We start from the raw sequence: 8,434 nt of genomic DNA on the forward strand, positions 1-8,434 counted from the left end.
GTAATGTATTGCAACAAGCACCAAACAACCAAAACTCACGGCACCAAGCAGTAGCAAGCAACAAAGGACACGGCACCAAGCAGAGTCAATGTGCACGGCAAGGGTCGTGTGACAAAAAACACACACCCATTGTCCTAATGATATAGAGAGAATACATCCCAAATAGCAAAAGGAAAATCAGAAGAAGGAAATACATTCCAACCAAAAGAATGAAGCAAATTCCAAGCAAAAGTGGCAAGGTAATTTCGGCCACAAGGAAAAAAAAGCATGCTATTTCAACAAAAATCAGCAAAGAAAAGAAAAGGAAACAAAGAAATAAGGAAAAGGCTTCAAAATTTCCAAAACATCAAAGGAAATTGCCCCCTTGCCAAAATTCACAGAGGAAATCCCTCCAAAGCAAGGACAAGTCTTCAAATTTCCCAAACCAAAAAGGGAAAATACCCACTTGGCCGTGGAAAAGAAAAAAAGAAACGAAAATACCCAAGGACAAGCATTAAATCTTTCCAAAACCTTGAAGGAAATCACCAAAGCTTTCCAAAATCTTGAAGAAAATCACCAAGACTTTCCAAAACCTTGAAGGAAATCACCAAAGTTTTCCAAAACCTTGAAGGAAATCACCCTCATTGCCAAAATTGAAGGAGATTCCGACTTAAGGAAGGAAAAGCATTTTTCATATACCCATAAGGAAAAATCCAAGTCTCAAAATACACCAAATGTATTTTGTCAAAATTATGGAAAATCAATACGCACAATAAGTATGTGCCGATTTATCCATTTCTAAAATTTCTTTTAAGATCAAGCCTCTACAGCCCTTGAAGAAAAAAATTCATTTCTTTCAAGATCAAGCCTCTACGACCTTGAAAAAAAATTTCATTTCTTTCGAGATCAAGCTTCTACGGCCCTTGAAGAAAAAATTTCATTTTAGTCAAGATCAAGCCTCTATGGCCCTTGAAGAAAAATTTAATTTCATTCAAGATCAAGCCTCAACGGCCCTTGAAGAAAATTATCATTTTCACTCAAGATCAAGCCTCTACAACCCTTGAAGACAAATTTTATTTCATTCAAGATCAAGCCTTTCCGGCCCTTGAAAAAATGTTTCGTCCAAGAAATACGCCTCAACGGCTCTTGACGATATTCATCACTTTAATTCAAGACCAAGCCTCAACGGCCCTTGAAGAAATATTTTGTTCAAGAAATATGCCTCTACGGCCCTTGAAGAAGCAAACTAATTCAAGATCAATTCTTAAGACCTTTATGTTAGAACATTCACATTGCAGGACTTCAAAACACGTTTCCTACATGTGACAAGCACATGCCTACAAGCGCCTTGAAGTGGGGGCATTTGTAGACATGTAAATTTGGTTGCATACAAAATGTGCATCACAAAGCTTCATGTAACATATGACTCATCACAAATGGACAAGTCATTAATGACATGTCTAGCAAAGGAAGCTCAAAACTTCCCCAAAATTCGGCAAAAAAGGGGAATCTTTCCTTAAAATTGGCAAGGGGCCCAAATTGCTCCTAAAACTGGAGGAAAAAAAAAAAAAAAAACCTAAAGTATCTTCACAAAACAAGCAAGAATTGAAGATTGCTCACAAAATAAGCAAGAAAGCCTTATAATTCGGCCAAGCAAGGTAAAGTGGTTGAAAGTAAGACACAAAACATGCTTGAATTCTCACATGAATGAATTAAGACACAAATCAAAGCCAAATTCATCCAAATGCAAGCTTTGAGAAGTCTATAAATACAAGGTCCTCAAACAAACATAAAGGTCGACAATTTCTACATTCAAGGTCGACAATTTCTACATTGAAGGGCTGAAATTCTCACAAAATGAAAACCTCTGTCAAATCTTTGAAGACTAATACATTGCCAAAGCTCTCTTCGAATAAAGCTTTCTTTCAACCAAAGCCGAAGCATTCCCTTGAAGAATCAACAAGCACTTGTGCCGATTCCTTCAAGACTTTGTTCCAAGCTCAAAACTTGTAACAACGTTCAATTCAAGATTAAGTAGTGAAGACCCTTGGATCAACGAAGTACTACATCAACTCTACCTTTGTCGAACTTGAGGTGAAGACTATCTACACATCGTTTCAAGCTCAAAACTTGAATCAAATCGTTCAATCATTCGTCCGAGATCAAGTCATCGTGACCCTTGGATCAACAACCTACACATCTATATCAAATTTGAAGACTGAATCAGAGGAAAATTGTACACAGAGATTGTAACCTACAAATTTAAATCAATACAAATATACTTTGTACACGTGTTCTCGTTTCATTCGTTATAGAATTTTTGTGTTTACAGTTACTCAGGTGTTTTATGGTCTAGCTTAGCTTCATTATAAAATACATGTTTTTTCTCCAAAGTATAAGAATTTACGAGGGTCAAGTCTTCACTCATGATTAGTTCTCTGAACCGGTGATCTTTGGTTGCAAGTCTCTTCTTGAATATTGCTTTAGCTATCATGTCATCACATCCGTGATATAGCTATGGAGAGTCCCCTTCAGGTCCTTCTTGATATTGAGTGGTAGGACGGGGTGTGTAACTAGTCTTGCGCCTCGTCCTATAGAGTTGTAGCAAAAATCTTGAACATGAGGGCGTCGTTATTCCTATAGAGGATTGTGGCGCTGCGTTAGTGCTTGAGGTGTCTTTACAGATCCTCGTTTCCCTTGAATAAGGTAAAGTAAGGCATAGTGAACTTGAGAGGTGGATCTGTCTGTTCAATCTCATTTGTGAAATGCGACCTGCTCATGTAGTCACGTTCATCTGAAGCGCTTCATATGTGATCTAAATTCAATAGAAATCGCACAGTCGCTCAGTTAAAAGCCTATATACTTCCTCTTGGATCTTCCTCAGCTGGGATAGTGGTGCCTCCGGCGATGGTATGTAGGTCTGCGTCACTCATGATGTACATGTCATTTGTCTTTGACTGGTGAAGGGTTGCTCATGACTAAGCTTGACATTGACTACCAGTTGAACTTGAACCAGAATATTCTTGGGTTTTTTCTCATTCCATGTGATATCTGATCTGGTGTAAAGTGGAAAGAACTTCTTGCGAGCTGAGTCGCGAATTGACACTGTGCTTGAAATCAGGTCTTGAGTGTTCGTCGAAGCATAGACCTAACTATGAGTGCACACTCGTCTGCATGCCAAGCCGGGACTAAATGTTTCTCTAGCGCCAAGGCAACATAGGACATTTCCACAAAGGGACAAAGTGGAAGCGCACTCTGCCTAAACGCTCAGCTTGTGATTAGTTGAGTGGTTGCTTATCAAACGTTATTGGAAACAAATATCCTCATTCATCATCATTATGCTTCAAAACATCTCATCAAGAGTGCATTGCGTCTTGATGTGCTCAAGGACTTGATTCACCAAGGTATGTTGTTATGCGAGGGCGCTAGTAAAGAAACCATAGGTACGAAATTTGAGCCCAGATGGGTTAAATCGCTAGAAAATAGGGCAAAAAACCCAGGTTTAATCACCAATCCGCGAGTCAATCTGCCTGGTATAATCAAACTAATCTGAAGCTCGAGAGCCATGTCAGAGGTACAAGTCGTTAGTATGGGCACGGGTGACTTCGTTAGCCAATCCATCTAGTTGGATGTTGGGCGAGACGCTGCCCACTAAGCTTGCTAGGCTTGGGCTTGCTCCTAGGCTGTTAGAGCCTGCATTCAGCATGTTGTGCATATGCCTACGTTATGGCTTAGGCCTGGGCCCCCTGGGTTGGATCTGCTAGCTGGGCCAACACGGCCTAGGTGTCAAGCCCAACATCTGGGCTTGCATGTTGGGTTATTGCTGTGGTGGTCCATTGTGGTGGCAAGGGGCCTCTAGCAGCTATGCTCAACCACGAGGAGTAATGATGCAGAGTTACTTAGGGTCTCCATTCTCTAGTCTATATCCAGGCACGTAGGGCTTACCATTCATTATGGTTTCAAAAAATTTCAACTGTGTTTTCCTTCCTATATGGCACGCAAATTAAGGAATTAGAAATTCAAAGTTTGGGAGCACCTAGAAAAATTCAAAGAGGGAGATGTTCCAAAAGAAATTGCGAGAACTTATTCGAGAATTAAACTAGGCTCTTAATGAAAGCACCATTTTGTGTAGTAAAAATTTCCTGTCTTCAGTCTTGACGAATTTGCACCTACAAAATAATTAAACACATTTGATCAAAGACACCTAAGCCACGCACCCATGAAGTGGGGTAGGGGGGAAGGGGGAGGGGTTTGGTCAATAGATCTTTAATGCCTACGTTAATTTCTCTAATAAGAGAAAGAGCATAGAGCATAAGTGCGTAGCAAAAGCTTACCAGAAATTATTGGAAAATTGGGTATTTACAGGGAGATGTGGCCGATCATAAGGAAAGGGATCTCACACCATGTGTCGGCATCTAGTTGGCCAAGGTGTCCTTGTTGGATGGATGAGAGAATTATTCTAAAAATATTATTTAATTAATAATACCTTGGAATTATCTCGTGGAATCTCTGATTGGGTTTGATTGTGATTCCTTGCCTAATTGATTTGGTCTTCAATAAGGAAAGCTTTAGAGATAGGATTTGGTTATTAATCATATCTTTAATACCTTTAAATTTTCTCCTTGCAATAAGCATCGAAGCTTTGAGAGATCGTAGTTAGCAGCTTAGGTGTTCAAGAGGGTTGCACGTTGAATAAATGCGGGCATCGCCAATTTAGTAAGAGCATTCTTGTCAGCTGCAGATAGAAGTCCATATGTGAGCTTCATAATTTTTTGGATTATTTTTTGCTCCACATATGCGAAACACAATATATCTGATCATATATAACATTATCTTGATTGAAATATAGCCAATAACTGCGAGGAGACCAAAAAATAGTCCATAACTCCCATTGTGTCTAGCAAGGAATGGGAAGACCAAATTAGTTTGCAGTTCCAGCAGGTTTTTGCCCTTGGCCATGGGTTTGCTATCTTAAAATGGTTGTCTCATTCTGTGTCTTTTTGTTAATATTTTGACATGTGTCCTTACAACTAATACATCATTGGTGCTATTAAAATCCCGTAATGTCATATATTAAAGCATAATGAAAAAAGGGAATAATCTTGTAAAGTCCTCGCACCTTCTAAAACCACCAATAAATCTCCTCATCCTCATCCTCCCAGTCGACCGCCGTTGGCCACCACCTCTTCATCCTTCACCTCCTCCTCCATATCACCAAAAAGAAACCTCTGATCCCTGTACTATCTCCTCCATGTCTCACCGCATAGCTTATAAAGCTAATCTAATTAATTCCATCAAACATCATTGAACCCATAATCGTTGTATGTATGTTGACCCTAAACATTACAAAGTCACCTACGTGGCACACATGCCGAGTAACTATAAGTTAACTATGTCTTTCTTATGAATGCGAGTGTGCCAACTTGCAATAGAGATCAGTTGGTCGAGTAGATAGATGCGATGGTAATGGTGTTGGATGCGTTGCTGACTTCTATACTTGAGCGATTACAACCGAGGAAGGAATACTCCTTAGCATTGAGTTCTAGAACCAGAAGACAAGGTTGCCTAGATTAGTGCAAAATTCAGGATATCATTCACTAAGTTCGACTACCTCGACTATGTACGTGAGAATATAGGTGCTTCGAATCGATATCAGATTGTAGAGACACAAGTACTCAAAGAAGATGAACATTTTTATCGTGAACCTGGTTTAGCCGTTTGAATGACGAATTCCGCAATGCATCTGAGAGTAACCAATCATAGAACATTCCATTATGCTGGGAACCTAATGAAGTGACCTCTTTCGGTGTATCAGTTAAAAACTCTTCAATGATCGAGACTTGGATAGATAACCAACCAACTAGAAGTAGCATTATTAGTCCAAACTGAAGATGTTCCTTGATCGTTTGGTTATACAACTCCAGTGAGTAGTCCAAATTGAAGATGTCGCTAGGTTGTCAAACAGTGTTGTTAGTCCAAATTGAAGATGTCTTGACGGAAGGGTTAAGATATTATTGTTTTTTACTCAAAAAGTGTGAGAAAGGTTTCACATAGAGGCAGGGTTTTTGCGTAGAGCATTTTGAGTTGCTTGTTGAGTTGAAAGGACTTTCAATGTTGTAGAGTCTTTTCTATTTATAGGCAAAGCTTCCAAGATAAACAAGCCTACCGAGGTAGGGTCCTAATAGGACTGTGTTTGCTTGGCATCTACTTGGATATTCGTTTATCCTTTCTCAGCCAAAACTTCATCTTCATCCAGTCTCGACCTCTTAATTTGATTCTCACCAAGATTCTGAACCTAGTCCCATTATGAGATACATTCATCTTTGTCTAATTATGTAGGCATTCATCTTTGGGATTCGAATCCCTAGGATAATTCATATTTATCCAATGCTTATTCTAATCCTTGGCAATTTCAATTCGTGCAAGACTAAACTGGGCCATCCTTATTCTTAATCTTTTCACAATCCTACTTCCATGAGGACACGTTCGAACTAATGGTATTCATGTGCCAAAACCCACTAGCTGAAGGATATTTACTAGGTTGAGAATTGTAGTCCTTGGGTTAACCTATATCGGTCCAACCCGTTATTTTAGGGCCAACATTGCCCATTCGCTTTTGAAATCCTTGGCCATGGACACTTGACCTAAAGGTTTTTAAGAAGTGAACATTCTTTAAATCACCTAGTATCTTCCATTAAATGCCTCAATCCCAGTTTACACCAACTTTGCCTCGACCTGACACACTTTTCCTTTCTTCTGCCACGTGTCAAACTCCTACTCGGCTGCTCACGTGCCCAATTTTTTAGACAAAGCAGCCACCAAAAAATATAAAACCCTAAAGTTACAAAGCATACCCTGAAGTTATTCCTCGATTCTCTTAGATAGAGACCCCCTTAGAGCATCTCCAAAGGAGATGTCAAAATTGGCACATAAGCATACAACAGTAAAAAATGGCAGCAAGCTCTGTCCAAACGAGCCTTCAGTTTCTTAGGTGGCGCTGAGTCATTTGAAGGCAAAGCCTTTCGCTGTTAAATTTGACAGCAGATGTCAAATTTATTAAATGATATTTTAATAAATTAATATAATATATAATAAATGTTGTTATATTTTTGAAATATTTGATTGGTTGCTTTAATCATTGGACTCCACAAAAAGATAAAAAATATTAAATGACATTATTATCTCACATATTGGGTGGAACAAAATATTGTACAAAATGTCAAATTGCCACATAAACTATCAACTATCATTTTGATGTTTAAAATTTGACATCTCCTTTGAAGATGGTCTTAAGCTCTTTACCAGCTCATCTATAAAACCCCCAAGGCTTTCCTTCTATCTCATATCTTGTCTTTGCTTAACAAACTCCCCACCTTTATTTTCTGAGAAATCAACAACTTTAACCATCCCAAACTGGTTACTTCTAACCTGGTTCATATCTTCATGATTCGTCTTTCAAGAAGACTATTTGGGCAAGCCATACAACTCCCAATTTTAATAATGCTTGGCCTTCCACTCTGACTGTATGGATTTCACGAATCCACCAGCTGGAAACCTTTTTCATTAACTCTAAGAATCGGCGGGGTACTAGTGGCGTAATCAAGGGCTTGACGCATACAACCATATTCATCAAGACGACCGACTTATTCAATTCCGGCCGCTTTTTTCGACATCAACGCCTTCGTACCTTAGCCTTTCAGCTTCCGTTGGGACCGTTGCCTTCTCGAGGAATGCAAGGTTTCACCATCTTGTGCTTGTGCTCGATCTTCTTGGGCTTGGTGTAGGTCCAATTTTGTGCCTTCTAACCAAATTGGTATTTTTGAAGCACATAGACAAAGTGACCTCATTCTGGATGTTGGAACCAGCTAAGGCTTCGCAACCTAAAACCGGACCACGCGTTGTTGTTTCTTAAAGCCTTATAATTACAAATACGAAATTAAGGTCTTTTGACCTTTTGATCTTACTTCCATACGAAACGAGTGAATAACTATACATGCATATGACAACCAGTGAAGTTACTAAGGTAGTTCGTTAAAGTGATTAATTGCATGGTGAAAACTTAAATAAGATTTCTGTGCTTGAACGATTCAAATGGTTTTCTAATTATTCAAGATTAAACTAATATTTACGTGTTTGTTGAGCCTCAGGTTTGTCCTTGTTCGAATTACCCAAAAGAAAAGTACAGGGAAAAGTAGAACTGGAAGCATTACGAGATAGCTAGCTAGTAAATGTGAGGACCACAAATAGCAAAGACTTGGAAGACCAAATTCCAGGCCTTTTGGTGGGAACTGGGAATGACCTTTATATTGCCTAATTTTTAGTTTTTGGTGAAGAAAAAAAAATGCAATACCAATTGGGGCCTTACAAGTAAACCTGGCAATTTCTTACACGACACAAAAATAACGGGTTTCGGGTCGACATGATAACTAATCAGGTCGTTATCGGGTCACACGAT

This window comes from Pyrus communis, chromosome 12, assembly GCF_041283825.1.
Source record: "Pyrus communis isolate YQ-2024b chromosome 12, ASM4128382v1, whole genome shotgun sequence".
In the NCBI taxonomy this organism is placed as follows: Eukaryota; Viridiplantae; Streptophyta; class Magnoliopsida; order Rosales; family Rosaceae; genus Pyrus; species Pyrus communis.